Source organism: Staurois parvus, unplaced genomic scaffold, assembly GCF_062004578.1.
Source record: "Staurois parvus isolate SC_StPar_1 unplaced genomic scaffold, SC_StPar_1.0 ptg000014l, whole genome shotgun sequence".
In the NCBI taxonomy this organism is placed as follows: domain Eukaryota; kingdom Metazoa; phylum Chordata; class Amphibia; order Anura; family Ranidae; genus Staurois; species Staurois parvus.
In genome coordinates, this window is record NW_028317810.1 from 10,405,001 (window position 1) to 10,428,412 (window position 23,412).

Here is a 23,412-nt window from a genome sequence, read left to right on the forward strand (position 1 = left end):
AGATAGCAGTAAAGTTTTTGACAGAGGTTCTAATCCTTTCACACTATTAAAAAAAAAATAAATAAATTTTGCTAGACTTACTCTTTAATTAAAAAGCATTGGATTCAGTATTTCTAAAAGTATAACCCGATGAGACACCCGGTGCCTCCACTAGAAAGGGGGACAAGGGGGGGGACCCCATAGGGACCGGCCACCCCAAGAAGTGGCCATGCTCCAACACCGCTTCCGGGGAGGGAAGGGAGGGGGCATCTACTTCTAAATCCAATCCAGCAGGAGCATGCGGATAAGGCTCTCGTGACAGATCCACCTCTCCACTGAAGTGGGGGGGCTGTCGGCCAGGGATTACACTGACACAGACTATAGGTGCCTGGTCATATATGCCCCCACGAGACATTTAACTTGCTGGCCACCCTGGTCCATGGGGCACAGTCACAGCTGGCCGAGCGCTGAGCTAGCAGTCTGCATGCACTCGCTGGTCAGACGGAGGTGCCCACTGGATCTAGATTATCCAGCCCGACTGTTGATAGAAGATCTCTGCAGGAAAAAGAACGTTCCAGGGAAAGATAAAAAGAAGGAAAATAAATAAAACCGCTATGGGACCACAAGTACCAGCAAAAAGGTCACATCCATACTCCTGAGACACAAGGCAGAAAGGACTGATAGCCTATAGCATGAAGGGGGTTTTATGCCCACAGAGAGGACTGCCCATAGGAGGTGCCGAATTTTTTTCGGCCTAGTGTCCTTTTTGTCCCCTATGTGATAAGAAAAAAAAAAAGTTAAGTAAGACTACTTTCACACTGATCTGCCACAAAAAAAAAACAAAAAAAAAAAACACAGCTGCGCTTTCTAAAAAGGACACGGGACTTAAATACTGCACCAAAAATGCTTCTCAGAGGCGTTTTTCAGGCGCTTTCCATTGATTTCAATGAGAAGAGGTGTTTTTTGGGGCTTTTTTTTACTCCCCAAACATGCCTCAAAGATGTTGCAAGCAGGAGTTTTTACACTGCAACACCTCAGTGTGAAAACTTACATAGAATTACATTCACATACACAGGGAAGGGTTTTTCTTGAGCTTTTCAGGCTCAAAAACGCTTCAAAAAATCCTCAGTGTGAAAGTAGCCTTAAAAAAAAAAAAAAATATTAAAAGCAAAAAGGTAACACAGAAAAGCATGTATGTATGTATGTATGTATGTATGTATCCTAAATAAAATAAATACAATATATATGCATAACTAAAACTAAAAATTGTGTAACTTGACACATACATACAATACCTATATCTTTTTTTTTTTTTTAAAGAAAATAAGTTACACGCAAGCATAAACTCCCCCCCACATATGTAAGCACAAACGTAAAAAGCACGTGCTGGGGCGCCTACGCATGAAAACGTTGATTGCAATATACGTTCTGTATTGCCACGCACACCAGAATGAGAGCAATAATTCTAGCACCAGACCTCCTCCGTAATGCTAAACTGATGACCTATAAGGGGCTTTAAAAGCATCATCTATAGAAAATATAGGGTTACTAAAGTTTGTTGCCATTTTACGAGCGCATGCAAATTTAAGGTTTGACATGTTGGATAATCTATTTACTCTATGCAACCTTGTCTTTTATATTTTACAAAAAAAAATTGGATAATTTATTGCTTTTTGTGCCCTAAAATTAACAAGTGTATTTTTTACTGATATCACTTGACATAAAAATTTGGAACTACTGCTATTATATTTTCTGAAATCAGAGACCCTAGAGAATAAATCATGTTTTGGAGTTTGGTGTAATCTTCTGGGCTTAAATGATTTTTTTTAACCGTGTGCAAAAAACCAGCGGAAAGGATAAAGGATAAGCCCGACACTCCCCTTTCCTGACAAGCACCCAATGGGTGCTCATTACACTGCAAGGTCTCTCTCCTCCCTGCTAGTCCCCGGGTGCGGTGCTGGAGACAGGCAGGGAAGGGAGGAGGAGATAAACAGCGTAATGTCAAAAATAATAAACGTTGCCATAAAGCCCTTTTTGTTTTCAAATGCCCCAGACATTACTTAACCGCCTCCTGCACGCCATATAAGGAAATGAAGGGCGCAAGGCGGTTCTCTCTTTCTGGGAGGTCATATGACGCCCTCCCACTCTAACAACGCGTGCGCAGCTCCTGGGTGATCCCTCGGCCACAGCGGATCACCGATCAACGGAAACAGCCAAAGACATCGGCTCGGTCATGTGATCAGCTGTGTCCAATCACAGCTGATCGCATGTAAAATAGGAAATGCCGGTTATCGGCATTTCTCTCCTCACGAGCTGTCACGCCGACAGCTCGTGAGGAGAGGAGAGCCGGTAATTGGGACATGTACACTGATCATTAGGGCACTGATTATTAGTGTGCCCTGATGATCAGTGTAGCCCCAGCAGTGCCACCTGTCAGTGTCCATCAATGCCACCTGCCAGTGCCCATCAGTACCACATATCAGTGCCTACCAGTGCATATCAATGCCACATATCAGTGGCCATCTGAGCTGCCCTTCAGTGCCACCTATCAGTGCCAGTCACTGCCACCTATCAGTGCCAGTCACTGCCACCTATCAGTGCCAGTCACTGCCACCTATCAGTGCCAGTCACTGCCACCTATCAGTGCCAGTCACTGCCACCTATCAGTGCCGCCAGTCAGTGCCACATATGAGTGCTGTCTTTCAATGCCCATCAGTGCCACCTACCAGTGCAGCCTATCATTGCCCATCACTGAAGCCTCATTAGCGCACATCAGTGAAGGAGGAAAATCACTTATTTACAAAATTTTATAACAAAAACTAAGAAAAAAAACTTTATTTTCAAAAATATCAGTTGTTTTTGGCTTGTTTAGCAAAAAATAAAAAATCCCAGAGGTGATTAAATAGTACCAAAAGAAAGCTCTGTCTCAAAAAAATGATAAAAATTTCATATGGGTACAGTGTTGCATGACTGCGCAATTATCAAAGTGCGATAACACTGAAAGCTGAAAATTGGGCTGAGCAGTAAGTGCCCGGTAGGCAACTGGTTAAAAAAGATTTAACCACATGCCGCCCAGCCACCGCCTATAAACGGCGGCAGGGCGGCGCTCGTAGGCAAAACAACGTTTTAAAAAGGACCACCGCAAAACAGGTAGGGGGTGCGCGCGTGAGGCGCGCGTCCGCCCTGCCTGTCCCGCAAGTGTCCGCAGCGGGTGTCAGCTGCTGGGTCACGGCCGGTTTTTACCGGCCGTTTTCCCGCGATGAGCTGTTATCACTGACACAGAGCAGAGCTGCATTGTTTACACACAGCCTGCTCTGTGACAGTTTGCCGACAAGCTGCAGAGGGAGAGAAGAATTTCTCTCCATCCCTCCCCCGTCCCCTAGTAAAACACTCCCCTTACACAGTAAACTCTAAATATGTTAACCCCTTCCTCCCCAGTGACATTAGTACAGTATCAGTGGGGTTTTTTTCACTGATCACTGTATTGGTGTCACTGGGGATGTCAGTGACCCCAAGTCAGTTCCCCCTCAGTGTCAAAATGTCCGCCTCAGACCCGCCATAAGTCCCTGATCGCCACCATAAGTCGCTGATCGCCACATTAGTATAAAAAAAATTAAAAATCCCAGTATCTTTCCCGCCATTTGTAAATGCTAGAACTTTCACGTAAACCTATAAATTTACACGTATTGGGATTTTATTTTAGCAAAGACATGTCGCAGAATGTATTTTGGCAGAAACTTATGACTAAATTTGATTTTTGCATTTTTTTTTTACTGGACATGTTTTATAGCAAAAAGTCCAAAATATTGTTTTTTTTTCCTCAAAATTGTCAGCCTTTTTTTTTTTAATAGCGCAAAAAATAAAAACCGCACAGGCGATCAAATACCACCGAAAGAAAGCTCAATTTGTGGGGAAAAAAAAGGATGTAACTTTCATTTATGTACCGTATTGCATGACCGCGCAATTGTTGGTTAAACTAGCGCAGCGCTGTATAGCAGAAAAATGGTGTAAATTGCAGTATTTATACCATAGTTTGTAGATGCTATAACTTCCACACAAAGCAATCAATACACACTTATTGGGATTTTTTTTTACCAAAAACATGTAGCAGAATACATTTTGGCCTAAATTTATAACCAACTTTGAATTTACTATATATTTTTTATAGCTGAAAAGTAAAAAATATTGTTTTTCTTCAAAGTTTTTGGTCTTTTTTTGTTTATAGCGTGAAAAATAAAAAAGCGCACAGATGATCAAATTACACAGAAAGAAAGCTCTATTTGTGTGAAAAAAAGGACGTAAATTTCGTTTGGGTGCAGCATTGCATGACTGCGCAATTATCAGTTGAATTAGTGCAGCGCCGAGTAGCAAAAAGAGGCCAGGTCATTAAGGGGGGTAAATCCTCAGAAGCTCAAGTGGTTAAACACGGTTTTGGTTATAAAAAAAAAGGAAAAAAAAGAAAAAAAAAATGTTTTTATCAGGACAAGTAGACACGATCCACAATTTCAAACTAGGATTTGAAAATGATGAAAATTTTGATTATTAATCCCTTTACTGACAGGGAGTGTCAGAGCCCTGTGGGTCATCTAGAGCCTGTAACATTGTATTTGAGTGTTCCAAACTCCTTCTCCTTTCTCCAATTGGTTACTATTTTCAACATCTTGTAATGACCATTTTATATCTTGATCTGATTTACATATTGAATCACAATTATGCTAGTATGTTTTAAAATGTAATTTTCTTGCAAACAAATTGACATCCTTGGTACAATCAAAGGAGTCAATGTGGCGAGAAGGGCAAAATTTAGGCCTAAACTTAGAACTTCCAATTCTGATGCAGTGTGGGAATACAGGAGGGGAGCACAGCACTGATTTCTGCAATTACCTCCTTGGAAGAATTTTGCACAATTTCACCATACACTGCATTATTGGTTGAACTTTTCTTTTGGACACTTAATATATATGAACTTTATGTCTAGGTAGCGCTCTGAGTTCTTGTTTTTGATTCATCCAAATCAGATTAAAAAAAAATAAAATAAAATTCACACACGTCTAGGAGGCTGCCAAGAAGCCTACAGCAACCTTTAACCACTTGCCTACCGGGCACTTATACCCCCTTCCTGCCCAGGCCAATTTTCAGCTCAGTCACACTTTGAATGACAATTGTGTGGTCATGCAACACTGCACCCATATGAAAAATGTATCTTTTTTCACACAAATAGAGCTTTCTTTTGGTGGTATATTGATTTGCCGCTGGGTGTTTTATTTTTTGCGCTATAAACAAAAAGAGCAAAAAAAAAAAAGTTTTTCTTTGTTTCTATTATAGAATTCTGCAAACAGATAATTTTTCTCCTTCACTGATGTACTTTGATGAGGCTACACTGATGGGCACTGATAGACGGCACTGCTGGGCAGCACTGATCAACGGTGCCGATCCGTCCAATTGCTGGTATCGGCAGTACGTTTCTCTCCATAGGACACAGCTATCACGAATATCGCTGGGGGGGCGCCCCCGGGGGGCATGCGGGAGGGCGTGTTCTGGGAGGATGTCATATGACGCCCTCACAGAACTGGACAACCACGCTGTAGCCGTCGCTCGGCTATAGCACGGTTGGCAAGTGGTTAAGGAACTGCAGGCATTTCTGGCAAGTACTGGTTATGCACTACATGTGACAATCTCCAGCGTATTCTTCATATGTCTAGGCTGTGAGGTAAGGTGGCAAGATGGAAGTCTTTTATTACTAAGAAAATCATACAAGTCCTGGAACATTTTGCAAAAATGTATATGAAGTCTGCCAAGAACATGTGGGAGAATATGTTATGGTCTGATGAGACCAAGATTGAACCTTTTGGCCGCAATTCCAAAAAAAAATGCAGGTTTGGCGCATCACCAAAAATATATCATATCCATAGTGAAGTATGGGGGTGGCAGCATTATGCTTTGGGTCTGTTTTTTTTCAGCTGGGACTTCAGTCAAGGTGGAGGGACTTATGAACAGTTTTGCATATCAGTCAACTTCGGCACCTTCAGGCCTCTGCTAAAAAAGCTGAAGATGAGGAGGAACAACTTCACCTTTCAGCAGGGGATCAACCCAAAGCATATATCCAAATCAACAAAACAATAGCTTCGCCAGAAGACGATAACCGTTTTGGAATGGTCCAGCCAGAGCCTGGACCTGAATCCAAGTGAAAACCTGGGTGGGTGACCAGAAGAGGGTTGTGCATAGGAGATGCCCTCACAATCTGACAGATCTGGAGCACTTTTGCAAGGAAGAGTGGGCATAGATTCCCAAGGCAAGATGTGTCATGCTGATAAACTCCTACCCCAAAAGACTGAATGCTGTCATAAAATCAAAAGGCACGTCAACAAAGTATTCATTTAACTGTGTGTATATAGTGCCTTGGGGAAAAAAAAAAAAAAAAAAAAAAAGTATTCATACCTCTTCTCCACAACTTTATTGCTGACCTGTCTGGTGTGTTCCTTGGCCTTCATGATGCTGTTTGTTCACTAATGTTCTCTAACAAACCTCTGAGGGCTTCACAGAACAGCTGTTTTTATACCGAGATTGAATTACACACAGGTGGACTTGATTTACTAATTAGGTGACGTCTGAAGGTAACTGGTTCCACCAGATTTTAGTTAGGGGTATCAGAGTAAAGGGGGCTGAATACAAACGCACTCCATACTTTTCAGATTTGTAAAAAATTCTGAAAAACATTTATCATTTTCCTTCCACTTCAAAATTATGTACCACTTTGTGTTGGTCTATCACATGAAATGCATTTACGTTTTTGGTTGTAACATGAAAAAAATGAACAAAGTATTCATACCCCTTGAAATCTTCCAAGGCACTGTATTTATGCAACCACATAATTGTAAGTGTTTTTGTCCCTCCTCCCCCTTTAAAGACTTCAGTTTGTTTTTAATTGAATTGTAGAGATTATATATCACATTAAAAAAGGTGGAAAAAAAAAAAAAAAAAAAAAAAAATCAGATTTATCTGGGTCTGATTCTTGTACATCTTGAAAACCTAACATTTTTATAGGGGTATGTAGACGTATGTCCATTATATGATCAATGCTGCAGACAAGAAATAATGCATGCAATTGAGGATTCATCATATACTTATAAAATGATCTAATTAATTGCCAGCACCACCCAAAACTGGTATTGGCTGGTAATTCATTATAGCGCTAGACTCCAATGGTTAGATTTTCCTTAAGAATTCAGCCCCCAGTTCTGGTATTGAGGAAGAAGTGTACGTTTACAAATATTGCATAACAGTCCAAGAAGGGTGTTGTCCACACTTCCTCCATTAAAGGCAACCCATAAGGGACAGCTGTTGCTCACAATTTGCATTAGAGGCACTCACTGCACGACTCCTGGATTTATTGCTACTTACAGGGTAGATGCAAATGGAGGCTCAAACAGCCAAAATAAAAGCAGATGATAGTTGCCCAGAAAACACAAGCAGCGATAACAGAATGAGTGAAACAGATTTTGTCTTCTAACATGCAATGCACTTCTACTTTACTGTAATACTAAGAGGTTCCAAACCAATGGCAAACAGGGAACTGGGTCCCAATAAAGATTACAATGGTATACGAACAAATAAAGTGTCATACAAAAAACGAGAATTGATATATATTCTGCATCCAGGACATGTGTTCTGGTTCCTGCATCCAACCGAGTTGCACGTCAAACTTTGGCATGCGTGCAGGAGCAGATGCAAGGATCTGAACACAAGCAGTGTGCGTTCAGATCCGTGCACCCGCTTCTGTACGCATGTCTAATTTTGGCATGTGCCTGTGTCCGTACAACCGCTGCTTCTGCGCCCATCTCTATAGGTTGCTTGCACACAGCATGGGGCGGATGCAGGCGCAATAACAAGTGTGGCCTGCGCACAGAGCGGGTGTGAATGCCTGTTTGAATGAAGACTTAAAGTGAATCCATGTTTTGCCATGCAGGGCAAAAACAAACATCTTTCCTTACATGTTACATGTGACAACACCAGGCAAATAGAAGAAAGAAAAACCCATTTTAAAAAACACCTTTATATTTTCAGTAATTTGTATGATCACCACCACACACAGAGCAGAACGAGTACAAAAGCAGTGGCATGAACAGACTATGCCCAACAAAGTGGGCGCAGAAACACACAAAGCATACTGTGCAGCAGCACATACCATACCCAGTGCAAGAGTGCACAGCAAAAATCAGTGCAGCAACAGCATACCACAATACCCACACAGTGGATACAGCAACAACCCCAATGCTGTGCACAGCATCAGAGACCACAGAAGGATAGCACAGAATGCTCCTTAATACAAAACACACACTATCATCCACCAGAAAACAGCCATACCCAGCACAGTGGTTGCTGCAAAGCACAATCTCTCTCTCCCCCTCTCTCCCCCCCTCTCCATCATCATCATAAGGAGCCTCTACCCCCTCATTTATAAGCCCCTTATGCAGCTGAGAACAGAGATTCCATGATTACTTGTAAATATTGTAAATTACTTGAAATAAACATTTATAATTTTTTAATCCATTTTAAACTGAATAGGTTGTTTTACAAAGTTGGATTCATATATATTTTAACCACTTGTCATCCAGAAGGTTTTACTCCTTTCATGATTGGGGCATTTTTTTTTGCTATTCAGCACTACGCTACTTTAACTGGCAACTGCTCGGTGATTCAACACTGTACCCAAAATAACATTTATAGAATGTTTTCACACACAGAGAGCTTTCTTTTGGTGGTATTTGATCACCACTGAGTTTATTTTTTATTACATAAATGGAAAAAAAAAAAAAAATTATATATATATATATATATATATATATATATATATATATATATATATATATATATATATATATATATATATATAATAATCTATAAAACATCCAATAAAAAAAAATTATAAAAATAAAATTTTTCATAAACTGAGGTCAAAAAAGTATTTTGCTACCACGTCTGGTTAAAAAAATAAAAATTCCCAATAAGTATAGATTGATTTTTGTGAAAGTTATAGCATCTACAAACTATGGTATATAGACAGGAATTTACGCAGCCTTGACGCTATACTGATAATGGCGGTGATCAGCGACTTCTAATGGGACTGTGGCAGGGTAGCTGACGCTGGTACACCGACATCAATAGTGATCATTGCCAATACTGTACACCTTACTTGACACTGGCTGGGAAGGGGTTAACATCAAGCTGCAAATGGTTAACTGTGTGCCTAACAAGTTCTGCTTTTACATACATATCTGGCAGCCAGATTGCTTATCTGTGTGAAGAGCCCTGTGTGCTTGTAAAACACAGGGCACTGTGGTGTGACAGCCAACCAGCAGATCTCAGCTATAAATCATTGGCCGGGCCCTGCTGACAAAATCCAGCTGTAGTGTGACAGCGGGGGTTAGCACCGGGTGCGCCTGTGCTCTCCTGACCCAGAATAGGCTAGATGGCATACATGTTCCTGTTCCTGCCGGCTCGTGCCCCCTGTTCGCAGTAAATATACTGTGGGCAGGAGGAAAGCAGTAAAATGTGGTGTCCGCAAGTTTAAGATTTTTTTATTTCCCTTTTATTTCACCTGGGGATCTGGCAAGTAACACTTTTCTACTCTGGATGGAGGAGCAACAGAGACCCCTTTGGACAGCAGCTTTGTCAACCTGAGGGAGGATAGTTTTGCAGCCCTGGCCAAAAATTGAGAATGACAAATATTCAATTTTCAGAGTCTGCTGCTTCAGTGTTTTTAGATCTACCGTATTTTTCGCCGTATAAGACGCACTTTTTCTTCCCCAAAACTGGGGGGGAAATGTCAGTGCGTCTTATAAGGCGAATATGGAGTGGCCGGTCCGGTATTTCCACCGCGGCCGTGTCAGAATACCGGGCCAGCCGCTCAGCTCTGCAGCGGGACCTTACCTGTTCCTCTATCCAGCGGCGTGCTGTCTTCCCGGCTTCTGTAGTGTGGGCACTGGGCATGACAGCCGGGTGCCAAGTGCACATGCGCAAGAAGCGGTGCTTTTTGTGAATGGTAAGGCAGTACCTGGGACACATGACAGATCCCAGAAGCCGCCGGACCAATCACAAAGCGCAAGTGCTTCTCGCTCATGCGCACTGGGCACCCGGCTGTCATGCCGAGCGCCATTACAGAAGCCGGGAAGACAGTGCGCGGCTGGATCGAGGAACAGGTAAGATCAAAGAACAACTCTGCGGAAGTAAGAGCGGGTACCTGTCAAATTCAGGTACCTCACCCCACCTCCCCAAAGGTCAGCAGTCACCTGTGCGGTCCGCAGTCTCTGGTCATCCCTGTGCGGTCCGCAGTCTCTGGTCATCCCTGTGCGGTCCGCAGTCTCTGGTCATCCCTGTGCGGTCCGCAGTCTCTGGTCATCCCTGTGCGGTCCGCAGTCTCTGGTCATCCCTGTGCGGTCCGCAGTCTCTGGTCATCCCTGTGCTGTCCGCAGTCTCTGGTCATCCCTGTGCTGTCCGCAGTCTCTGGTCATCCCTGTGCTGTCCGCAGTCTCTGGTCATCCCTGTGCTGTCCGCAGTCTCTGGTCATCCCTGTGCTGTCCGCAGTCTCTGGTCATCCCTGTGCTGTCCGCAGTCTCTGGTCATCCCTGTGCTGTCCGCAGTCTCTGGTCATCCCTGTGCTGTCCGCAGTCTCTGGTCATCCCTGTGCTGTCCGCAGTCTCTGGTCATCCCTGTGCTGTCCGCAGTCTCTGGTCATCCCTGTGCTGTCCGCAGTCTCTGGTCATCCCTGTGCTGTCCGCAGTCTCTGGTCATCCCTGTGCTGTCCGCAGTCTCTGGTCATCTCCTGTACTGTGTCTGCAGTCCATTAGTTCAGAATTTTTTTTTTTCCTGTTTTCTGCCTCTAAAACCTAGGTGCGTCTTATGGTCAGGTGCGTCTTATACGGCGAAAAATACAGTATTTGTCAGATGTTACTATGGTAAAGTATAATTACAAGCATTTCAGAAGAGTGAAAGGCTTTCATTGACAATTACATTAAGTTTATGCAAAGAGTCAATATTTGCAGTGTTGACCTTTCTTTTTCAAGACCTCTGCAATTCACCCTGGAATGCTGTCAATCAACTTCTGGGTCACATCCTGACTGATGGCAGCCCATTCTCGCATAATCAATGCTTGGAGTTTGTCTGAATTTGTGGGGGGTTTTAGTTCAATCCTCTTGAGGATTGACCACAAGTTCTCACTGGGATTAAGGTCTGAGGAGTTTCCTGGCCATGGACCCAAAATGTTGATGTTTTGTTCCCCAAGCCAGTTTATTCTGACTTTTCCTTTATAGCAAGGTGTTCCATCATGCTGGAAAAGGCATTGTTCATCACCAAACTGTTTTTGGATGGTTGGGAGAAGTTGCTCTCAGTTTTTGTACCATTTTTTATTCAGGGTTGTGTTCTTAATCAAAATTGTGAGTGAGCCCACTCCCTTGGCTGAGAAGCAACCTCACACATGAATGGTCTCAGGATGCTTTACTGTTGGCATGACACAGGACTGATGGTAGTGCCCACCCTTTCTTCTCTGGACAAGGTTTTTTTCCAGATGCCCCAAACAATCGGAAAGGGGATTCATCAGATAAAATGACTTTACCCCAGTCCTCAGCAGTCCAATCCCTGTACCTTTTGCAGAATATCAGTCTGTCCCTGATGTTTTTTCTGGAGAGAAGTGGCTTCTTTGCTGCCCTTCTTGACACCAGGCCATCCTCCAAAAGTCTTCGCCTCATTGTGTGTGCAGATGGACTCACACCTGCCTGCTGACATTCCAGAGCAAGCTCTGCACTGGTGGTGCCCCTATCCCGCAGATGAATCAAATTTAACAGATGGTACTGTCACTTGCTAGACTTTATTGGGCGCCCTGAAGTCTTCTTAACAATTGAACCTCTCTCCTTGAAGTTCTTGATCCAATAAATGGTTGATTTAGGTGCAATCTTAATAGCAGGAATATCTTTGCCTGTGAATCCCTTTTTGTGCAAAGCAACGATGACCGCATGTGTTTCCTTTCAGGTAACCATGGTTAACAGAGATAGAACAATGATTTCAAGCACCACTCTCCTTTTAAAGCTTTTTTTTTGGGGGGGGGGGTTATTTTCATAGCAAAGAGGGACTTTGCAATTAATTGCAAATCATGTGATCACTCTTCATAACATTCTGGAGTATAAGCAAATTGCCATCATAAAAACAGAGGCAGCAGACTTCATGAAAATTAATGTGTGTCATTTTCAAAACTTTTGAACAGGGCTGTATGCTAGCAGATTTAGATAGACTTGACCAACAAATCAAAGCTGACCTCCAGCTAACATTTTATAGGCAGTTACAGCAAACAGTCGATTTCAATTTTAGATAAAAGGTTTACATAACTGAATAAAAGCTGACCATTGCAAGCACCCCCTTCAGTGGATAAAGGTTTGTTTCAACTGCCACTTTTGCAAAACAGCTTGGACTGTTAAAGAAGCTGAAGAAAAAACAGACTCCCCATCCTGGAGTAGCTACTTTCATTCACGCCACTATATCTATGGAGAAGTAGCGTTTACAGCTAGGTTGCTCTCCTGATTGGACTACAGACACAGCTTCCTCTCTTCATCCTTCATTACATGGTAGTGGGGTAATTTGTAGAAGAGAGCTTGTAATGCAGACAACACGGCCTGCTTGTGATTTCAGTTCAGCACCCAGAAAAGGACAATGGCACAGCATTTCTGGAAAGAACAAAAAAATGAGAACCAATACAGACGACACATCTAAAGGACTGGTAAGCTGCAATATTACATTTTTGATCTAGGGTTTAAATGTCCTTTAAAAACATGCTGCTATGCAAAAGTAAGATTTCAAATCCAGTTTAAAAAGGTATTGACTGAACATTTGCAACTTTTTATACCCCTAGAGGTACTGCAGCTCATCACACTTAAGTAAACGGGATTTTATTTGTGAATATTCCACTTTTCTTTATGTACATTTCTGTTTACCAATAACCACAGAACGAAAATAGGTAGCGCAAATAAAAATAAAGACTACATCAAACAGACCAATGAAAAGAAGATTTCAGGTTCAAGCCATTCGTAAGCTAGTATAAAGCCAAATAAAGTTCAGGTCACAGCTTCTATTTTCATCGAGCGATTCAAATTAACACAATAAGTGTGATTTCTGTCCTAAGTGAAAAATTCAGCTCCATGCATTGACACAACACATATTCATGAATGTTTCCACTTTCTTACCCAGTCAGTGCCATAAGCCTTAGATACCCAGGCATGTTTTCATCATTACTGCTGCTGTTCTTTTTCATTTATTGTATGCATTAAGCGCCTATTTTTGGCTATGCTGATTTTTTTTTCTGCATTCATACTTTTGCAGTGGTGGTAAACTCTAGGGGGAAGAAAAAAAAAAAAAAAAAAAAATTTCCCCTGCAAGACAAAGGCATAATGCACCACATACTAGCACATTATGTGAAACTTACCTTAAAACTAAGCCCTCCAGCGGTGTGCTGTCACCACTGTCAGAGCTTCCATTTTCATTGGGCCCCTCTTCTGGGTTTGTTCGCTCTGGCGGCTTGACTGGCCAAGCCGCGATGACATCACTTCTAAACATGCGCGCGGGATTCACGTTTTACGGCACACAGCTCTGAAGGAGTGGCACGGGCATGCCGTTTCTTCAGAGCGCATGAGCTAGTGCTCTTCACAGGTAAATATCTTCTAAACGGTGCACAGTTGGATGATATTTGCAGTACCTAAAAGGTAAGCTTTATTATAGGCGTACATGTTAGTACAAGAAAAAAAAAAAAACCCACACACACCTCAAATATAAATTTTTTTTTTGTTCTTCTACCTTTTTAGTCTGTTTATTTGGACCAGGTTATACATAGGACACCATAGGCATTCTGAGGTACTTAAAAGTGGAAATAGCGGACAGACTCATAACAGGTTTTTTTTTTGCATTAAAGTTGTTCTAAAGTCGTAATGCATTCCCCGCATTCAAGTAGAGCTATAGGCCAAACTTTTTTTTTTGGTTAGGATAGAGTAAGGGAGGGTTATAATCCATGTAAGATTTATTTTTGCCATCTTTGTCCCATTGGGTAGATTTACCTTCACTTCCTGTTCCACAGGAAGTGAGAGGAAATCCCTGCAAATTAAGGGAATTCCTTGGAGACCCCAAGTCATCGGAACCAGTGTCCCCATTGGAAGATTTGCCCCCTATTACTTTTCTGGGGACAACCGAAAATTTGGTATTTTATTTTACTTTCAATAATTGTAAACAGGACAAATAGAGAATATGAATCTCCCTAACAGGGACACAGAGAGCAATAAAAACTGACAGGTGTTCTAATCCCTCTGCACTCTATCCAACACTAAACAAAAAAAAAAAAAAAAATACATTTGCCTTTAGTTATACTTTAACCCATTCCCGGACCGCCCTATAGCAGAAATACCGCTACAGGGCGGCACGGGTGCTCAAAAATCACACACATATATACATAAACACCATTTTGCATTTCCGGGTAGGGGGCGCGTGCGCCCTACCCACCATTCGCGACTGTAAATCACCACCCAGTAATTACTCGCCAACGCCCGATGATCTCCGATGGGGAAGAAGACCCATGTTTTGTTTACCAACAGTCCTCCTCCCAGTCAGCTCGGGCACACTGCTTTGGATGGCAGTGTGAGTACAGTGACGCACACACATCCCGCCCCCTAGTAAACACTTCCTGCACAGTTAACCCTTTGATCACCCCTCATGTTAACCCCTTCCTGCCCAGTGTCAGTGCTTTTTTTTTTTTTTTTTAGCAATTATCACTGTATTGGTGTCACTGGGGACGTCAGTGACACTAAGCCAGTTAACACCCCCCTCCCCCGTGTCAGAATATCCGTCGCAGTCCTGCTATAAGTCGCTGATCACCACGATTACTAGCAAAAAGAAAAAAAAAATCCCAGTATGTATACACCACCATTTGTAATCAGTACAACTTTCACATAAACCAATTAATTTACATGTATTGTGATTTTTTTTAGCAAATACATGTAGCAGAATACATTTTGGTGTAATTTATGATCATTTTTAATTTTTTTTTACTGGATGTGTTTAATAGCAAAAAGTCAAAAATGTTTCTCAAAATTGTTATTTTTTTTTTATAACAAAAACGCACAGGCGATCAAATACCAACAAAAGAAAGCTCAAATCGTGGAAAAAGAAAAAAGGATGTAAATTTCATTTGGGTACAGCGTTGCAAGACCGCGCAATTGTCAGTTAAAGAAACGCAGCGCCGTAATGCAAAAAAAATGTCCTGGTCAGGAAGGGGGGTAAATTCTCAGGAGGGCAAGTGGTGTAGGTAAAAAAAAAAAAAAAATCTCACTACTTGTTCTGACCCCCCCCCCCCCCCCCAGCCTAAACACTTGCCTGACTCCTCTCACAATCAAGCACACTCTCATCTGCGGTAGTGTTACTCTCCTTTTTCTCACAGGAGACACAGAGCAGGAGCAGCCACCGGCTTCTGCTACAGTCAGTCAAATCCTGTGAGGAGAGAACATGTCTGTTGTCTATGGATACACACAGCATAGCTTGGGAGCGCACCCACACGTGCGCCCCTATAACACACAGCTTGCTATGGTGACACCCGCAAGCAGGAGCGAAGAGCACCAGTGGGGGACTGCAGAAGAGGAGGGAAAGGGGCTGCTCTGTGCAATTTTGTTGCACAGAGGGGGTAAGTATAACATTTTTATTTTAAAGCAAAAAAAAAAAAAAAAAAAAGTTATCTTGCATATTACTTTAACATACAAAATATCACCATAGCCTTGAGATTGGTAAAGCAGAACTAAGCTCTCTCAATTAACTACTGTTAATCCTTATGCTGCTAGCATTGGTAAATAGATATGAAGGTGTATTATTTACTGTACTTGGTTTAAAGTTTTTTTTTTTTTTCACATTTCTTCAGCTGCTTCCTGGCAGTCAAAATAATCTTACATTTCAGGTCTTCATGGGCATTTTCCCCCCCCCCCGCTTCATCTTGAGGTAGGGAGGAGGGGCTTTCTCAGCTAAACGCGCCTGCCTAAGCTAAGGGGCAGATGGATTCCAGGAAGGAAATGCTACATGAATCATCTGCCTTTACGCATGATGGCCATGGCTAGAAATGGTAGGAGGGTGTTTTTCAAAGTGATTTCTCAACAAAATGACACAGATGGATAGACGAGTTTGATTACATTTGAATTACATACCCCCTCCCCTCCTTATCTTAACTTCTTCTAACACGGTTTTTCACATTATATGTTAATCTGTAAAATGTGACATATGCAAAACTATCTTTGACTGTGTTATAGCCTCCCATCAAAGAGTTTACATGTTTTACCACGGAATAGCTTTGTTATTTTATACCAGCAATCTGGTCTTTGTGGTGCTAAGATACAGATAAATTCCACTTTAGCCCTTTACTGTGACAGATAGTGTGCACATCCAGTTTGCAACTGATGATGAAATTTGGCAGCACAGTACAGTCAGGGGTCATTATAGTAAACGCAACTCCCCAGTCCCCTCCTTAAAGTGGTACTTCACTCTCTCAATCAATATGGACATTGATTATTTTTAATCGTCATGCTGCTAGCACTAGTAAACAGAAAAGTAGATCATATGTACATATTTTAATTTTTTTTTTTTACATTTCTTCAGTTACTTCCTGGTTTCTTACCTTGGCATACATCACGGGAGTATTCAAGAGGAGAGAAAGGGTTTTCCCAGCTAAGCACACCCTCCTGCCTGCATGCTTGAGGTAAGGCAAGATAGATTCCAGGAAGTAAATGCTACATGAATCGTTTGCCCTTATGGCTACAGCCAGAAATGCTAGGGGAGTTATTTCTCAAAAAAAAAAAAAAAAAAAAAAAAAAAAAAAAAAAAAAAAAAAAAAAAAAGCATGGAGACATGATTGGGGGAGTTTGCTCTGCATATTAAAAATGAAATCGTGTTTTTGGTTTGTGGTGCTCAGATGCAGTGGGAACACCACAAAGTAGGGGATAGCTAGGTAGGATTTTTCAGCAAGTACAAAAGTAAGCAGCAATTTAGTTATCTTAAGGTATGCTGTGTAAATGGAAGCATGCAACAAATATGAAGTAGGTGTTATCCCAATTTTCTGCAAAGTGGAAATAAACTTTATAATTGTTAGCTGCAGTCATAATTTAAAACTATGAACAATGGCCACAAGAACTGCAATTGTATCATTGCTCTTCCTATGAAATAGCAAGCAGACAAAAATCAAGGCCAAAAGGCATAACGAAACTTTACAGTGTGTAACAAATGAACCATCAGTTAAACATGCACCTCAAATGGCATGCTAATTACAGGTAAAATAAAACACCTTCAGGAATACAGGCACTTGCATAGTTCCGTCAAATGATTGCACTGCAATTGTAACCTGGAACATAGTAAGAGAGGCTGCTAACATGCAGATCTAAAGAGAGCAATCAAAGGGTCATAAGAAAACGACGTTCCCCAGTTCAGTATATAACGTGTGTACAATGTATACAGCAACTACTCAGTCTTTGGGCTAAGTGCTCAGATCTAAGCATGCAACCTTTGGACCCAATGTCTCTCTACACAATGACTCTGCTTCACCAAGTAGAATAAAATCATTTGTGAAATTATTCAAGTAATAAACCCATTTGGAATGTTGACTCTGTGATAACCAGCATTGCTTTCAGTATGTCTAGAGTAAGCTACAAAAAGAAAGGACTAAGAGAAAAAAAAAAAAAAAAAAAAAACATCCACGATGCCAAGTTTTACAGGCACAGCACATATGACAAACATACCATTCAGCTGCTCTAACATACTCCATTCTGCAACACGAGAAGCTCAGTTTTAATTGAGATCCCTGATGTGACAGCAATGACAGGAAATGTGAGGCTTGCAGCATAGAATGGATGCAACCTGAGTGACTCATTCAGGCTATAATTGGTAAATTCCTCACTTTCAATCCCATGACTATGAGCCATCCTCACAATATGGTGCAGGGAGATGAGTAAGGCAAGCACATCTGACATCACAGAGTTAAAGCAGAAGATGCAGTCTCTCCATCTACGATGCTCACTGACAATAGCCCTATTATCATTTTTGAAATTCCATAAACATTTCTATGAAAACAAAAACTTATGTATTGACATGCCTCTACCAGCCACAAGAGCAGCTGCGTGGCCCGTCCCCCCTGCTATCACGTCATCGCAGGAAATAACTCTGCTCCCATGACACTACTGGGGCTTCCCCGACTCACTTCTACAGCTGGGCTGACAGAGGGGGAAAAATAGTTTGTTTGCATTTCAGTGCTGCTGATCTCCCGCAGCCTATTTACAACCACTTTCTGTTCACATGTGCTCCAGATGGCTGCATGGCGATTCTTAGGTCACATTTCCTGATGGCTACAATAGTGGACCATATAAAAATGGCTACATGTAGCCTTCTTCAGGAGTTTGCAGGATAATTATCACTCCTCAACCTTGAGATGAATCATTGTCTCCCTCTAACAGGTTGCGCCTAAACAAGGACCCTCGTGGCAGGATCACCAGGTACTGTTTAATGAACCTGCAGAGTTAAAAATATTTCAAATGATATGAACATGTTAAAGCTTTGTGAGAATGTAGGGACTCATTCATCAGGAGCCATGTTATACCACAGCTTCGCACTGCAAAGCTTGCCGATGCATCACATGGTTCATTTCTTTTTTAACTTTATTGAAATTTCACACTGCAACCCACTGCAGTGACTAATGAGGATGGCAATGTCTAAACAAAAAGTACAGCATGTCCTACTTTTTTTTTTAATTGAACTCAGAGGACTCAAGGCAAATTGATGTCTAGGTGTTGGGCGACAGGGTGTATTCCATGTGGCTGGGCCCTTAAAGTGTATCTGTGGCCAAATGTTAAATCATGTATTCATTTTCACACTAAATTTCAAATATTTCTAGCCTAGCCCTATTATTCTGAATGATCCTGAAGTCTGAACACGTTTTGTGAAGATCCCCACACATCTGTTCCCTTGAATTCTGTGACACATATTCACTATGTCCTGTGAGTAGCATGGCTGTGTCACACATCTCACATAGCCTGCCTTCTGAACTACAAAAGGGGTAGGAGGAGGAGGAGCTTCCGAAGCAGCAGTCAGTACAGGAATCGCACCTTGACAGCAAGGTACTATGGGATATGTAGTCCTGAGAAATGGAAAGTAAACAGAGGAGGAGCTGCAGAACAAGCAGGGAATCCAGGAAGTTGTGGAAAGAAATGACCAGCTGACAGGCAGCACTCATAGAAAGGAGATTTTTCAGGTAGGTTTATATTGAATTGCCAACAATAACTATTGTTTTTACAATGCTGAGGTTTTAAAATGAAAGTGTGTGCTGTAACTACAGAACTCCTACAGAAGGCCCCAGTCACATAAACATGTCGCGTGAATGTGTGTTCTTCCGCATTTTTTTTTTTCCCAACCACACACACACACACATACAGGACAGCCCATTCACTTGAACAGGCTGCCCTGCGTGCACCAAAAGAAACTCCCACACCTTTTTGGGTGTTGACCTACACTTCTGTGTAATCTGGAGTGTTTGCTGGTCGCGTTCGGGGTGCCATTGACAGTTAAATGACACTGCAAATAAAAATGCATTTATTGTGGGAATGTGTTTTTGCACATATTCCTGAAATGCGCAAATGTGAGCAAAACCTTAATATGTTACTAAACCCAGGACCCTGCATTCACTATATCTGGTCTCCCACAGTACACAAAAAAGCAATTATTTTAGTAAAAATAAACTGCTAAATACCTTTTCTCACCAGCAGTACATAGCAGCCTTGTGACTTCTATCTGTCCAGCTGAGCACTGGTTAAAGCTTCTAGGAGGAGTTTTCATTCTGCTCGGACTGTCCTATAAGGTTGCATGACCTGGGACCCTCTGTCTGGATAGTGCTGATTGGCCTGATCATGTGCACCCTCCCAGAGGGGGATAAAAAAAAAAAAAAAACACCTTTCTAGCAATACACACCAAACTGAGCATGTGCAGAGTGTCTCCTAGAGCTCTCTACTATCAGCAAGTTGATTGGGAAGAAGGGAAGGATCAGAGAAGTCAGGACCAAACAGCCCTTTTACACAATGCAGAGGATTAACCCTTCAGTTCCAGTGAGTATAACCAGCATGCTTTACTGCATATACAGACTGATTTTACTGCTCTGGGTTTAGGAACACTTTAATGGCTGCGTTCCTTAGGGCTGATTCACACAATGAACACACAAACTCTGCACAAGAGTATACTGAGCAACTCAGACCGCATGCAAAACGCACTCCGTCTGTGATCTGCAATGGGAGTCAATACAAAGTTAATGACACACCAAACACAAATGCAGTGTGTTTGCCAGTACTGGATCACATGGTACTTTTGTACCATGTGATCTGGTTGCAGTGAGTTTTAAAAAGTAATGCATGCACTACTTTTGGTACGGAGCGGTATGATTTTAGCTTATTCAAACTGAATGGCCTGAAATCGCACAGCACGTTCCTTTGCATTTCATGTGCAGGCATGGTGTGAACAGGCCCTTAAAGCAGACCGGTCCTCAGAGGACCAGACAGGGTTCACAAAGGGGTTGATTTACTAAAGCTGGAGACTGCAAAATCTGGTGCAGCTCTGCATAGAAACCAATCCAGTTTTTGCCAAACAATTGAACAAGCTGAAGTTAGAAGCTGATTGGCTACCAGGCAGAGCTGCACCAGATTCTGAGTGTTCCGGTTTTAGTAAATGTCCCCCAGTGTCTGACGTCACTAGTTCCCAGCCAACCCCAGTGAAAGAAACCAGCACGCCAGGACAGGTACACTTTAAGCCCTGGTTCACATTGATGCGATTTGACCATTCAAATCGCATGAAATGATCGGCAACGGAACCATTCATCGGAGTTGCAATGATGAGAAAAGTAGTTCTTGCATAAAACATCTGTGCATGAAGTCACACAGATGCCTATGAAGTGATCCAACTTTGAATTCAAGTGAAGTCGCATGATTTCAAAGCTGGATCCAGTGTGAATCAGGGCTAAAGACCTCATTCACATCGGAGTTTTGTAGAGGGAAGCTTGCAGCTCCAAAACATTCAGGGAGGGGGGAAAAAAAAAAAAAGAAAATCATCAATGCACCTCTATGGTGGTGGCTGACATCTCCGCCCCATTCACACTAGTGTAAGGTCTGTTGTGTAGCACAAAATCGAATGACAATCACATTGTTTTCAAAGCTGCCCATTCACATCAATGTGACTCAACACAGTATGATTTTGGAAAAAGTTCCTGTACTCGGGGCGTATTTACTACAAGGCATGTGCCTAGGGCAGCATTTTTTAGGAGGCAGCACTGCCCCCCAGAAGAAGGGACATATGCGGCATGGGGACCAGGTGTGATCCGAGAGGCTGCGGGCTGCTCGATGGTGTATGCAGAGCCCGATTGTGTTCCTGGGGATGTCCAGAGCTGTGAAGGGGTCTCTCTTTTGCCGGGGGGGGTTTGGGTGTCAGTGGAAGGCTCTCGGATGGGGGAAGGGCATCTGATTTTTGTGTTGCCTAGGGCAGCACTAGACCTAAATACACCACTGCCTGTACTAGTATAGTGCGATTCCAGCCCGATAGATCATACAGACCTCATGCGAGCCGCCCCACATAATGGCACCTCAGCAGCGTGAACGTGGCCGAACGCTCGGAAAAGTTTTGGAAGGACTTTAGTCGCTGGATTGCGGCAGAACGCCGTTTGAGTCCTATAGAATGACATTGCTGCACTGCGCAATACACGCATGTTTACACGGATATGTCCACACGGCAACAAAACGCCTCACGCGTGATCCTGTCCTCTACAGGGAATACAGAAACACCTGCCGCTGCCACAAAACGCACGGAAAAGGTGACGCTCAGGTGTGAACACAGCCTAAAGTCTGTCAAGTCGTGTCATGTGCCCAGGCAGAGCCACACCTCACTCCATTGGTGTTCTAGGAGGGGCGGCCAGTGGCTCGGGCGCCTCATGTGGCATTCAGCAGCCTGTGACTAGAGGCAAGTACACCTGAACTCCCAGCAGAGCCCCGCCTGAGTGTTCCCTGTGTACGGAGGAGCGGCTCCGGGAAGTGCTTACCTGGCAGAAGCAGCCGGCTGTGGTGTCCTGTCTGTGGACAAAGTATGAGGAGGCAGGCCGGGGGTCCCAGCTGTGCGGAGGGGGCGGAGGAGAGTCCTGTCAGAGTGAGCGCGGGGCGGGGGACACCTGTCAAAGTGTCGGCGAAGGAAGCTGGGACTTTCCCGGAGTGAGTGTGAAGAGGCGGCGGCGGGACACACTGCCACTGTCCGGACTGGAGTGCTTTTCCGGGGTGTCGCGGAGGGATTTCTCGCTCTGCTCTGTGAAGTCTCCGCACTTGTGTCACAGCTCCGCGCACCACTCCGCTCCACCTTTCTGACCCCTCACAGCCCCCATCCCTCCTCTGGGAGACTTTACTGATAAAGAGAGAAAAAAAATGGAACCTCCAGCGCGAACGGAGCAGCCTACCGAGGCGTACCCAGCCGCCCACCGATCTCTTGCCTTGACGGGCAGCAGGCGTCATCGACGGCTCCGCGCTCGATTGTTCCGGTCGCGCAGAACAGGGAAGTGCGTGCTTCTTGTGTTATTACATTTTTTGGGCACCACGTGAGGCCGCAGGCCCCGCCCCGTTCAGTGACATTCTGAAGTCTGTGTTCACAGCTACGCTATTTTTAGCCCATTGGGTTATTTGTTAACCCGATGGCGGCCGGAGCCGAGGCGCTCGCCGGCTGGATTACGTAATGACATGTGCTCGGGCGCAGGCTGAGGCGGCTCTCAGGTGCCGGGCTGAGGCGATGGATCCGTTCATGTTAGGAGGGATGGCTGAGCACCGACGCGAACTTCTGGCGCGTTATTAATGAAAGTTATGATTTTTTCATAGGCGGGCCGAGGACTTGTGATGTGTGCGATTCCACCGACATTTAAGGTGTGGGGGCGGACTGGAGAAATTGGGTCACGGAATACAGGCACCACCGTCCTCATTTCTACTGTCTGCTGCCAGCGCGCCGCTCTCTGCTGCCCTCTGCCGGATACAGCCTGCCCCTGCATGCCATGGACTCCGGGAGACCCGTCCTTCACTCTTCATAGAAATACACCCCAAGTGTGTCAGATCTACAGACGGACCGCTGTATCCGCCTCTGGATCGTTAAAGGGGCCCTGTCACCGCACCATTCATTCAAATATCTTCCCGTACGATTAGAAGTGCACTTAAAGGAGAACTTCACCTTTGACCAAAAATAATGAATGCACTTTTATTTTTCAGGTAAAAAGAACTGCATTTATTATTTTTTGGTTGCAAGAGCCTGGAAAGCATTGGATCAGCAGATCACCGGTGCCATGCAGGTCTCCTGCAGACCTGGCACTATATCTGCTTG

At 43.4% G+C, this 23,412-nt stretch overlaps 1 protein-coding gene across 1 annotated transcript in view; it reads right to left on the reverse strand.

Annotated features, from left to right (window-relative positions):
- The window catches only part of TAOK3 (TAO kinase 3), a 413,079-nt gene extending 390,551 nt beyond the window's left edge, over positions 1-22,528 (reverse strand). Inside the window, exon 1 of the mRNA XM_089677299.1 lies at positions 22,103-22,528. The gene's annotated coding sequence lies outside the window, so the exon portion shown is untranslated. The remainder of the gene's footprint in view (positions 1-22,102) is intronic.
- Positions 22,529-23,412: the final 884 nt, after the last annotated feature.